The 13,148-nt window shown below is 47.1% G+C and overlaps 1 protein-coding gene across 1 annotated transcript in view; it reads left to right on the top strand.

The window, feature by feature from the left end:
• Positions 1-931: 931 nt before the first annotated feature.
• Positions 932-13,148, top strand: part of SFMBT2 (Scm like with four mbt domains 2) — a 112,635-nt gene continuing 100,418 nt past the window's right edge. Inside the window, exon 1 of the mRNA XM_062580475.1 lies at positions 932-1,030. The gene's annotated coding sequence lies outside the window, so the exon portion shown is untranslated. The remainder of the gene's footprint in view (positions 1,031-13,148) is intronic.

Raw genomic sequence — 13,148 nt, 5'->3', positions numbered from 1 at the left:
AAAAATCAGAAAAATCCTGCAGTGTGGCTTTATGTGCAAACACACACGTGCCTGCACACCCGCACTCCGACGTCCAAGTGCATTTGTGCCGTGAATGCATCCCTGCTCTTACCGGGGTGGGGACGGGGGACTTCCTCTGCAGCCACTTACTGCAAAAAATAATAATAAAAAATAAAGATAAATCCAATATGCAAACGACAGAAAGAAAGAAAGTTGCGTGCGTGCTTGTGCGCTGGGAGAGGGGAGGCTGGGTGCACGTAGGTTGATTTTGGACCTCGCCTTGTGCCTAGCGTTTTTTTTTTTTTTTCTCCTTTTTTTCCTGCAACGGAGAATAAACAGGTAAAAGGATCCTGGAGAAGGCAAGCGGACAGAACGGGATCTGGCGCTTTTTTGCTTTCCCCCTTCGCACATCCCTGAGCGCAGGCGGCTAGCATCTCCCTCGGTGGAAGTTTCTTTGCAACCCAAATGAGGCGGGGGGGGGGGGGGGGGGGGGGAGGGAAAGGAAAAAGCCCTGAAATGAAGGAGGTGGCGGAGGGGGGGAAGGAAAACAAAAAACCCCGAAATGAAGGAGGTGGCGGAGAGAGCCCAGAAACCGCGTCGATCTCGCTCGTCAATTTCAATTTCGCCCGGCCAATGCGCGTGTCAATTTCCCCGCGCCGGCGGCAGGTCCGCGGCGCGGGGGCGCGGAGGCACCGCGGGGCGAGGGCGGCGGCGGAGGGGAGGGATGGAGAAGGAAGGGGGGGGGATTCCCCCCCCCCCCTTTTTTTTTTTTTTTTTTTTGTGGTAACTGCTGAAAAAGGTCACTGAAGGAGTTGGCTGCTATTAAAAAAAAAAAAAAAAAAGCCCTAAAAAGCGCGGCAGGCATGCGCACTGCGCGGATGCCATATTGGAATGAGTCTGCCGCGAGTGCGGGCAGAGGGACGGGTCGGCTCCGCGCCGCGCAGCGCCGCGCACCCACGGGGGTTCCGCCGCTGAGCCGCGGGAGAAAAAATAATAATAATAATAAAAAAAACCCCTTAAAGTTCTCCAGGTAAGGCAGCGCGCCCGGCAGCCTTGCCTCTCCGCGCCCTGGCGGCGGGCATTTCCCTTGTTATTTTATTTAATTTTTATGCACCGCTTGGGTGGAGAGAATCGCTCGTTCCGTCTTCCCAGCAGGATTTTTTTTTTTTTTTTTTTTTTTTTTTAGAAAAGGGGGGAAAAGCGGGGGAAGCCGGGACGTGCTTTTAAAATCAAATCTTGTTTTATTTTTATTTTATATTTTCCCCCTCCCGCGGTGGCTGTGGGAGGTGGAGGGAAAACGCGGCGGAGTTGTTGCGAAGTGTTGGCGGTGGCGCGGCGGGAGCCGCGGGGCGGGCGGCGGCGCCGGGGTGCGCGTCCGCTGCGCGCCCGCTGCGCGCCCCGGCGGCGGGCGCCGTCGGCCGGCTGCGCTCGCCGGAGCTGTCGCTCGCGATGCGTGTGCGAGGCACGTCGGGGGGTTTCTCGTCTCGGCGTATCGCGTTGTGGATGCTCTCATTTCTCTTTCTTTTTCTTTTTTTTTACTCCCCCTATTTTTTTAATCTTTATCTTTTGGTGCTTTTCTTCATAAATCCATCTCCTTTCACATTTTACTTAGCTCGATGCAGGTCTTGCAAGAGTTCTTTTTTTTTTTTTTTTTTTTTAGGGGGTGGGCGGGTGGGTTTCTGAATGTACAGGGGAAACGGAGGAAAAAGCTGCTGTGAAAGACAGAAAGAAAAGAAAGCGATCAGCTGTGCCAAAATGTGCAGCCCTGATCCCTACATATTTCCCTGTAACGCTCCCGAACTGCGGTAAATGAATATTTATAAAGCTTGTCAGTTCAACATGGCGGGTTAAGGTTTCTTTAAAAACTGCAAATAAACATTTTGAGGGGAGAAAAAAAAAAAAAAAGAAGGCGACATGCCGAGGTACCCCGCGTGCAGTTCAGGTCTCTTTTGTCGCCCGGAGAGGTGTGCTGGCAAATTAAATACACAGCGAAGGGAGTGCGATTAGTTTTCCCCTCCCCGCAAGACTTACTGGTGGGAAAAGTACATGGCAAAGGCAAAGCGGTCGGAGCATTTGTGTGTGTGTGCTGGGAAGAAAGCATGGAAAGGGCATGCAGACTTGGGAGCCCAACCGATTTGCCTTTGAGTGCCAAAATTGCAGACATGCTATGAAAAAAAAAAGAAGAAAACTCCGCCAAGAGACGTAACAATAATTTATTTTGCATTAACATGAGGCGTGTCGTGGGGTAAACTGTCCTGTCGGAGCTGTCAAGACTTCCCCGATCACTTAGGTGCAGTAAACTGGGCGTGCGATGGGGTTTTTTCGGGTTGCTGTTTTAACAAAAACGCTCTGAAATTTCCATGCTCGGAAATCTATGCTGCAAAACAAGTGGCTTTACCCAGGCGTGCCGTAGCGAGCAGCGTTTTGTGCAGACCCTGAAAACCCCCGCGCTGAAAGAGGTGACTCGCAGCTCTGCGAAAGCAAGTTTGCGAGGAGTTTGCAGCGAGTTGTTTGTGCCCTGCCGGGCTGCCTTGTACAAATGCGTTTTCCAGGGGAGCGGAGGAGTGAAGCTGCCTCGGAGGCTGGAGAAACTTCCCCGTTTCGGTGCGGGGAGCAGCTCGTTGCCGCTGCTCCGAGATTGTTTCGCTGCGGTTGCGAGCTGTTAACTTGCGAGTCAGGCGTCCGTGCTTCGCAGCCGCGGGAGCATCGCAGTCTCCCGGCGCTCGGGCAGGGGTGGAGGAGCCGCCAAGGGATGCTAGGGGGGAGAGAGCCGATCTGCCGTCCCCTTTCCCTCCAGCTCTTGGGAGAGGCTCTGCAGAAACCTGCCGTGCTCTTATTTAGCAGGAGCGGTTGGAGATGCCGCTCGCCCGCCTTGCAGTGTGGATCGAGGTTTTCCCCCTTGCAGTAATGCTCTTTTCCCTCCTCCAACCCTGTTCTCCCCTTCTCTCTCCCTTCCCCAGCACTGAGTTTTGCTGCTCAGGAAAGCCAGCAAACTTAAGTCGCAGAGCTAGGTGGTGGAGAGCAGAGAGGAGGAGGGGGGGGGGGGAGAAGGGTGGGGACCTCATAGCAAAACAACATAAAACAGCAAAGAAATGCAAGCGGAGCGGCTCGGGAGGCAGTTGTCAAACAGCACAGTGGGACTCGGATTGCAAAATCCACGAGCTGCAGCGGAGAGTGGTCAGCCTGGCGGGTTTTCTGTGGGGTGGGAAAGGCTGAAGGCATTGCAAAAGGGGAAGCAACCCCCCCCCGACTCTCCCCCCGACAACGTCCCAGTGTGCTTCCCCTTGAACAAGACGGCTTTTAAAATCGGTCTGTGCCCCTGGTGCTCTGGGGAGGAAGATGTAGCAGCAGAAAAGCAACTTTGCTGGCTGCACGCTCTGTCAGAGAGGTGGGGATGGAGTTGGGGGGTGTGCAGAGATCTGCAGGTCCCTCTGTGCTGGGGGTCTCATTCTTCACCCTCCTTTTTTTTTTCTTTTTTTCTTCCTTTGCCTTGGAAGGATGTGCTTAAAAAATGGAAAAAAAAAAAGGCAGCCTAAAACGTCTCTTCCCTTGCAAACTGCGCTTGCCGCTGGGAGCACCTTGCTTTGCAATTCGTGGTGTTTGTGTCAGGCTTTGCAATGAGCCCCTGGGTGCAACCCCCCGCCCCCCCAGCTGGTTGGGGAAAGGAAATGTCAGCGAGAGGGGGTTTGCTTGTGGGACCCCTTTGCTGTCCTTGCTCATGTTACCCCCAGAGGAAGGGGGCCCAGTTGCTGCATGAAACCTTTGCAGGCACCCCTCCTTGCAGCACAGGGAGTTTGCATTAGGGTCGGCCCCGGGTGCACCAGGCGAACCTCTTCTGGGGACTTTTCTCCAGCACTGGCCAAGGGGTGATGGCCAGGGCTGCAGTGCAATGTGGCTTTTCCTTCCGAGACATCTCTAGGTAAACACAAATTTGATTCCCTTTTTTGGGGGGAGTAAAAGGGATTAACTGCTGCTGGGGGTGGAGGAGGAAAGGGCGAGGCACGCTTGCTCTTTTAGGGATGGGACCTTGCCTGGGTGAGCAGAGCTGCAAGTGGCCTGACATCCCGCCCCTCCTCCCCTTTTTTATTTGCAACAGATTATTTATAGAAGGGAGGGAGATATTCTGACAAATCTAATAACTTTAACGCTAGTAAAGGATTAGGTCCTGAAGACTCCTGTGATAAGATGGAGGCTCAGTGTGACCTGTTACCAAGTGACATGCTGAAAGCCACTTAAAGAGATGCGGCAAAGTGGTATCAAGAGACCTGCACATTGTGAACAGCAAGAAAACACCTATTTACTGTTTTTTTTTCCCGAGGGTGCATCTGGTAGTGGGACAGTAGATACTCTGAGCAAAACAATATCGCTTCATGTATGGAGAAAACATTTATGGATATTCAACAGATGTTATAAGGACGATGCAGAGATGAAGAGTTTCATGCAGATGTAAGGACATCTGTAGAAGGCAGTATATAGTTGTATAGCTGTGATTATGAGTAATAATTGACTTGCTGGACAGACAGTTGATGTGTTAATGAGACATCACTTTTTAAATCTGTACGGTAGTGTTACTAGAAATAGAGTAAATGCTATTTAGTACAACTGTGCCGGTAATGAAGTTACAAGAAGATGATACTATTTTCAGTGAATTAACAAGCCATTCTTGATAACATACTGTATAATTGCCTGTGGGGGGAAAAAAAGAAGGATAATGTTGCTGAAAGGAGGCTGCTCTTGGAGGACCTGGGGAAAGTCCATGTCACAACGTCCCAGAAAAGCCCTGCAAATCACACAGCGCTGTTGGCCCGGCTTGGGTGGCCATCAGAGCCATGTCTTCACCTTCAATCACAGAGGGAGATGCAAATTAGGAGGGCTCTTCTGCTGTTTAACGTGTCATGCTACCTAGGTTTTTTTCAGAGCCAGTGAGGGTGAAGCTGTGTTCTCGTCCCTGCTGTGCTGGTCCAACACTGAGCGTTAAGTATAATGGGGTAGGATCAGGTGGCCTGGGCCTTGCTCTGCACATCTCATTCTTGGCCTTGGGGAAACATCGTTTTTTCATGCTAGGAATGCTTTTTCCCCTGTGGCTTGTGCACTACTGAGTGTGCTGATGGCACTTTAAATATATATATGTATTTTGAGTCATGGTTTCAGGCATGTTCTCAGTCAGAAAGTGTTGATGTGATATAATAGGGGCATTGGCTGACTGGGACCCTATGGAAGGACAGGACAGCACAAAGATGGTGTCAACTTACTTCTTCAAGGACTCTTTTTTTGCTGGCTAAGTTCATGTTGGTGTAGGATGGAGGAGAACTGTGGAGACCAGTTGAGGGAGGATTTTAAAGGGTGGTGACTGATGGAGGCAGACAGTTCTTAAGTATGTCCAAAGGACTTGTGGAAAGCTCCGAAGAGCAGGACAGGCAGCCAAAACTTGAAGCAGTGAAACAGTGAGTCTGAAGACGCTTTGAGAGAGTCCACCTAGTGACTACAACGACCACGTTTTAGAGGACCTGAAGGCAACGGAGGTGTCGGGTCCCCATTTGGGCATGGGGAGTATCTCCGTGTACAAAACATGTCAACTGCTGTAGGAGGGTCCTCAATGCTAAAAATGAAATGCTTGTTATGAAATGAAATGTTGTTAATAGTAATGCTATGTGCAGTTATTGAGTTTGTTCCATCATTGTAATACTCCAGTGCCCAGCTTCCGGAGCAGCTTTTAAGGATTAGAGCAGCTTATGGTACCTTGTCAGTACTTAAATCTCAGTGTTTCAAACTGTTCCTTTTTATATTAGAGTCATCTTTGACCAAACTAGTCAAATCCAATTCTGGTTTTTTTGAGAGAAGTTCTTCATATTTCAGGTATCACTCTTATAGCAATAAAAATGTTTGGGTTGCAAACTAGGGGAATGCAGAAATATGAGCAGAAAATGGTGTCACTGACATTTAAAACTCATGAAAGTGTTTACTTTGGGATTGGCCTTTTGCAAGAGCTAAACAGAGCACTCTTGGGTGGACTAGTTTGGAAAGTGTATTCACCATTATTTCGTTTTTATGAATTAGTAACATTTGCTCTAAAATTAAATAGTAATAAAAAGAAAAAAAAAAACTGAGCAGTTTTTGACAGCTGACCGAGATATCATTTCTAAGTAGGTGTGAGCCTTAAAACAGTTATGTGCAGAATACTTGCTATTTTTATTCACACTCATAACTTACTTTCATGATTAATGCTGTTAACATCAAGCGGTGGCTTGAGCAAGAGAGTCCTAACTGTTTGAGTAGAAGTCCTGAGATGCAATTTGAACATAAATTATTGGAAAGACTTTTTGTGTTTGTTTGCTTAGCAGAAGAGAGGAATTTCCCTCCACTAAAATCCAGCAGCTGAACTTACCCTGTAATGTTTGAGATCAGACAGGATGACTATGTTTTGGGTAGCCTTAACGTCTAAGGGGCGTAAGCCTCTTGCCACTTTTGTGTGAAAAGCAATAGCTTTCCTGGAAGCAATACAAATAACCGTTTGAAGAAAGTAATATTTAATTGTTTCTTGGAAGAAGGCATTTTGAGCAAGTCTCATTTTGTTCATGAGCCAAGGATGGGACCTCAGTGTAGATGTTAAATTCAGTTCCTGCATACGCTGTTGATTTGGCGTTGATGGGACACAAATTGCAGGTGGCCTTGAGCAGCTCGGACATTCACCCTTGCATGTTGGAGGGGCCTTGTGTGGAGGGAAGGGGAATCCAATTTGTGTTCAGTTATAGGGAAAAGGTAGAATTAGCCCCATAAATGTGACTTGCAGGTCTCTGGATTAAAATAGTTTGTGAAAGTTGATTCTGGATATACCTTGTCAGCAGATGGTCTCCTCGTGGTCATCACGTGCCTTTAGGGAGAGAGGGACCCTCTTTTCACCTGTGTTGTACCAAGGGATGGCAGGAGATGGCTGGGAGGGCTGGAACTTTTTTTTTTTTTTTTTTTTTTTTTTTTTTTTTCTTTTCTTGGCTTCTTTTTCCCTTTGTCAGATCCTCTCAGTTGGTGAAGCTGTTTCTGGCTGTAAAGTGCTGTGAGGGAGGCAAGTGCTTGTAGGCTAAGCCCAAATGCTGATCAGCTGTGCTGTTCAGATGCGCCGAACAGTGCCAAGACCTAAAATGTCATTTTCCTAAAAAGCGTTGGAATCGAATAGCAGATGTTCCCTGAGTTCCGATTTGTATGTCTTATATATTTATTTGTTTTTTTTTTTTTTTTTGGAAAGCTGCTCCAACTGCTGCAAAGTGCAGTGACATAAAAGGCAGAACTTACTGCCCTGGGCAGTGGGAGTTTTGGCTGATGAGTGGCTCCTGAATGGGTCCCTAAATTAGGTCCACCAAAACAGTGTTTTGCATTTCCTTCTGGGTGACTTCTAATACTTGGCAGCTCCATCCCGTTCTGAGGGTCTGAGTGTTTTCAGTCCACGTGGCTGGTGCCAAGTGAGGTGTTTTGAGATGACAAGCAGCTGCGCGTGCTCAGGTTGCCCTCTAAAAGGCTTCGGCATTTCAGCTCCCTTTGAAACCCAGAGGTAGAAGACACGCTGTTGCAGGCGATTGATGTTTCAGCCCTGCCTCTTTCCTGTGTTTTTTTGGCTGTTGTAAAGGGCGTCAGAGATGCTGATTGGGTCTTCTTCAGGGCCCTGGTTCAGCTGAGTGCTTTAGGAGATGCATAATCTTAAATGTATTGTATTCCCAAAGCGGTCAGGGGTCATTGGGCTCTTAGCACGTATGGAAACGCTTTTCCAAATTGGGCCTAAATCATGGGAATCGACTGCGGAATAATGGAAAAGGCCTCGGCCACCTAAAACGTGACAGAACAGCTGGAAGTGAGAAGGGTTAGTGCACAGTGACCTTCCTTTCCTTGGCCTGGCACCTTCTGCTCACATTTATATCCATGCAAAGAGGATGCAAATATTAGTGCTGTGACCAGAGGGGATTTTATGGCCACTTGAGGTGAGCGTGTATAATGCAAGTGCAAGGCAGGGCAAAGAGACACCTGCTCCATTTAGCAGCTCCCTGTGATGCCCCAGGGTGCTTTGGGGACCTGTCCTGCACCCCAAACTGCTTTGAGTCCAGTTCCATGTCCTTAGGCTACCTTCATGCATAGGGCAGCTAAAAGTGGGCTGAGGACCTAAGCCCAATGCCCGCCTACCTGCCTGGCATCTGCCTCATTTTGCTGCCTAATACTGTAGTGCTTTTTACTGTAATCAAGTTAGTTGGTATAATTAGGTCTATTATTTTACTGTCTTATCTCACTGCTGTTTATCTCTGTGCATATCCTGGACTCAGTGGTGTGCAGAGTTGAAAGGATGCGAAAATTGTCTTGTGAAAGAAGTTTTGCTCCATTGGTATGAAAATGCAAGACATTTGACAGTCGTGCAAGCAGGGAGGAATGCAAGGACCTGCAACCACCACCTCGGGTAATCCTTTCTCCAAGATAGGTCTTGAAAGAAGTTAGTTCGTTCTCTCCATCTCTCTCTCTCTCAAACACTTTTTTTTTCCTGCTTCTGATTGGCTGATCTAGACCGTCTGTGCTCTGACGGATAAAAACTTTCCTCTAATTTCCCATCTCTGCATGTTTTTCCTCCAGGATTAGCTCTTTCTTTTCCATGCTGCTGCACAAATGATGCAAAAAAAGAAACTGCATGATTTCAAGAGCAGAAAGATCAGCCTTATTGGATGGCTGGAAGGAGGGACCTCTGTGGGTTGTGCAGAGCAGCTCTTATCCCAAGGCAGTTTAGCTCAGTTGGTTAAAGTGTGGTGCAGGTTCAGTCCCTGTACGGGGCTATGCTGAGGGTTGGACTAGATGATCTCCAGAGGTCCCTTCCAACCTTACCATTCTGTGATTCTTTGTATCGTTGCTCTGGACAGATTTGTGCCCTGACCTTTCCAGAAAAGGGGACTTCATATCTACATGGTTTATTCCAGTTTTTCACCAGCCTCATTTTTTAGCAAGTTTCTTTCTCATGCCCAAGTCAAATCCCCCCCTACTCCTGCAGATTAAACCGAGCTCTTCCCATTCAACCCTCTTAAAAACACAGAGAACAGATTATTTCCTTTCTTCCTTTAGCTGTGGTTTTTTAAAACATATTTGAATATTGGGAACATTCCTAGTTCTGCATATTAGATGTTTTTTTTTCTTCCATGCTAGAATATGTCTGAACCACAACAGCCGTGTTCAAAGCAGTGTTTTGCCCCTAATAAAATCCTGCAGGATTTCACTTGCTGTAAGTGGAAACATTTGGTGAGGGGAGCCCTCAAATAAATAGTATAAAAAAGGACCAAAAAAAAAAAAAAAAAAAAAAAAGAAAGAAAAAGGACAGGAATTTGCAAGAAGTGATCCTTAAAGGTTTCCAACTGGTACTTTGTGTGAGAAGAGACAGGCTCTTCCTCTAGGAGGTGAAAGCTGCTCCTTGATGTATTCAATAGCCCTTCCGAATGAGCCTCCATTTGCATTGCACAGATGCTCAGGGGGTGTAAATATTGTGCCAAGCTGCCACTAGCAATCCAGCATGAAGCATGTTTTCATTTAGGGACCTCTGCCTAGAGGAGCAAACTTTCATCTCAGCCACAAGCCATAGGATCAGTCCTGTGAATCCTCTTGTTAAATGCAATGGGATGATTTGCAGCATTGCCCATGAGCTAGGTTTTTTGGGGTGGGAGCTGGAGGCTGCATTTATTGCCTTGCAGTGTGCGTGGTTTTAGAGATGGTCTCTGAGCACTGAAAAAAGTCACCTGCATTGTTTAGAGCACAGGTCAGAGATCCAGGCTTTTAGACCTGGAAGGGAATGCTGATGACCTGAGCTGTAAAAAGCAGAGTTTGTGTGAGCTGTAATTTGCAATGTGGCTGACTGGGAAGACCAATTCCAGCATGTACTGGGGCTGGGATCTGCTGAGATGAGAGGATTTTGAGGCTAGCACGCGATGAAGCCGACAGCAGCCTGTTGAGCGTGGGGCCACAGGAGCATAGGGTTGGGTCAGATCCTCTGGAGAAAGGGCAGAGTCCCAAGGGAAGGAGACATTGTGGAGAAGAAGGGTCCTGGGTAGGCAGGAGATCAGTGTGGTTGTGGTTTGCCACATCTCTCAGGTAACCTCTCTCAGACCATGTTGTCTGGATGAGAAGATGTCTTGGGTCATCTGAAGATAGAGCACACCGTGGCATTGCTCCTGATTGAGATCATGCTAGCAGTTCTCCTGCCCCTGACCAACTCACATGTATCCTGCTTGGGCTCCCACCTGGGCCTAGATCTAGCCCCATAGATTTGAGTCCCACTTCACCCTGCTCTACCTACAGGGCCAGTGCCATATGGCACTGGGGCTTCTTCAGCTTGTTGACAAACGTGAGTGTCTAAAATCTTGGCAGTGGCTGTGCAAACACAGGCATCTCCTGAGGGTAGTTTGGCCCCTCCAAACTTAGGACAACCAACTTAGAACACCCTTTGGAGATGCTTATTTCTATCTGTTGACAGCAAAGGAGTGCATAGTGGTGTAAATCCCACCTGAGATGGGTAGGACTGGTTCCTTGTAGTGCTGAGTTTCATAGGGATCATCTATGCTGGAAAACCCCACACTGAATTCAGTAATGCAGTCAGGACCTGCTCCTGTATAGCTTTCTTCCTAGGCTTCTCCTTCATCTCTTCAGTCCCGTATGTCCACGTTTTACCAGACGCTAAGTCATTTGGCCAGGTGGGGACAGTAAGAAGGACATTCAAAAATGATGAGTTCTGGAAGCGAGGCAGAAGAGAACATAACTGAAGTGACTGTTTCAGCTCTGAGGTCTTGCCAAAGAAGAGTAGGTCTCAGCATTATCCTGTCCTGCCTTTCTTTTCTTGAGAATCTTGTCACCAAGTGCTGCACTTTTCTAATGGTTAAGATAAGTAGACCTGTTCTCATTTTTTCAAAACAATTTTCTCGGTCCTTTTTTTTTTTTTTTTTTTTGGTGTGTGTGTGGTTTCTTCATTCGTGTTCTGCAAAAGGTTTGAAGACAGTAAAGGTTACATGAAGAAACTGCACATGGTAGTGTCATGGTAGTGACTTCGAGGGCACTGAATGATGCCTATAGATGGTTTCAACAGTAAAGTCTACTGTCCCCCCCCCCCGTGTCCAGCATCCCTCCAACTTGCTGCAGAAAAGGAATCCAAAGTGTGAATCTAGGTTCCTCTGACCAATGAGACAGAGCTTCAGGCTAAAGGCAGTTCTCATCCTCAACTTCCTTATACCCTGACATGTCTAGGGTGTATCTGAAAATGCAGTGAGCCCTGAAGATGCCTGTAGATCCAACTTTCCTCCTAGTGACATCCCTGGCAGGGGCTGTTCACCAAGGGCAGGGAGTCGCATCAACATGTTTTGGAGGGAGAAGGGAAGTTTTTCTGGAATAACTCCAGGGTAGATCCCAGGATGGGTGCTTGATTTGTTTATGTGAGTAGGGGCCTGATCCCTACATGGGCGAATACCAAAGTAAAGCAAATGAGGTGGAGCCAACAAGAGATGAGAAACGTAAAGCAGTTCAAATGAGCCAACACCAGCACTTATGCAAAGAGCCAGTATTGATAGAGATGACAAGGCAGCGTGTCAGAGATAAGGCTGCTAAGACTGACAGTCACGGGAAGGAGCAAATAAAAGAGATTCTTTTTGTATTAACTGGCTTTTTCTGCCTGTGAATTAGAGGTTGGATCTGAGTTACATGCCGGGGGGACGGTAGCTGTATGGAGGAAGCATCTGAACCGCCTCGTTGCAAAAGCACCGAGCAGGGGATCTAAAACCTGAAGACTTTTGATTTTAGACTGCATTTCATAATCTTTTTCTTTGTGTTCCTGGTTAACGCCATGTCACCTTGAGCCTCTTACGTTGTTGTTTCCCATCTGCTGGTTTACAGGCTGGTAGTGTGGCTTGCGGTCCTTAATTTGGTATCTGGTGGATACACGTTTCTTCAGACTGAGGGCAAAATCAGAGTACGACAGTGAGCGTTGCTTGCTTAATGCTGCTGATTGCAGGCCAGTCAGTGTGCTACTGTTAGCAGTATGGCTGGGGACTCTGTTTGAAGTGTTAATTAGCAGCAATTAACAAGAAGAGGAAAAATTAATACCCTATGTCAGCTTTCTGTGCTAGTTAGTTATATCAACACTAAGGCTCAGAGCTGTACTGAAGCTTACGTTTGCATAGGAGTTTGGTCTTGTTTTCATGTTATATTGAGAAGATACTTAAATATTCTCCTACTGTATAAAATAATCAAGAGTTATTCCCCAAATCAGGAGATAAGCTGTAGCCTCTGACAAATCGTTTTTCCTTGGGATGTGGGTGCCGTCTGCAGGACGTGCCAGAAACGAGGCGCTGTCCATAGTGACTTCAGGAAAAAGAAAAAAAAAAAGCTTTAAAATCTAATTAAACAAACAAAAAGCATTGGAATTTTACCTGCTGATGTAGATGACGTTGATGACTCTGGGTAGGAAATTCTGCATCTCTTCTTCCTCAGCTGGGAGGGCTCAACCTCAAATGCAGACGCTGCAGCTGGGAATTGATTTCTGCCACGTGTCATTCCCTGGAGAGGACACGAGTGCCTCGGGCAGGTTCCTGTTAGGTTTTCCGTAGGGTTTCTTGGGTCTGATGCGAAGGTCTCTGGACATGAGCCCCTTCTCATGGGTCTGGTGGCAGATTTGGGGCATGTCTGTATGGGCAGTGTCCTGCTTACTTGCTTTTCACTGATATAAATACTGTGGCTGTCTGAACAGGCACCATAAGCTTCTTATCTGTTCGTAACTTTGTCGTGTCAGAGTAATGGGAGCATCGCAAGGTTTAACTGTGCTACCAAGTAGCTTATCTTTATTCTTGGTACTTACATTGTTACCCCTCAGTTCTGCTTAATGTGATTGGTGTTTTTCAGCTGATCTCTCTTTCTGTCTCTCTTTTAATATACGCAGATTACCTTCCATCACTGTCTGGTCCCACGCAAAAGTGAAAACAGCTAAATCTACCCAAGGTTTAGCTTCAGCTAACACCTCCCCTCCTGTCTCTTCTAACAAGCCTGATACTTAACCAATTTATTATTAATGATATTTATGGAAGTATTCTCTACTGCAAGATAAGTGTTTTTTGACTTTCAGTAGAGTGATTGCTTCTAGTTTCATGGTTAATTGA

The sequence above is a fragment of the Rhea pennata genome, chromosome 1 (genome assembly GCF_028389875.1).
Source record: "Rhea pennata isolate bPtePen1 chromosome 1, bPtePen1.pri, whole genome shotgun sequence".
Lineage (NCBI taxonomy): Eukaryota > Metazoa > Chordata > Aves > Rheiformes > Rheidae > Rhea > Rhea pennata.
The sequence above is the reverse complement of the archived record's forward strand: the minus strand, read 5'-3'. Positions and strand labels throughout refer to the sequence as shown.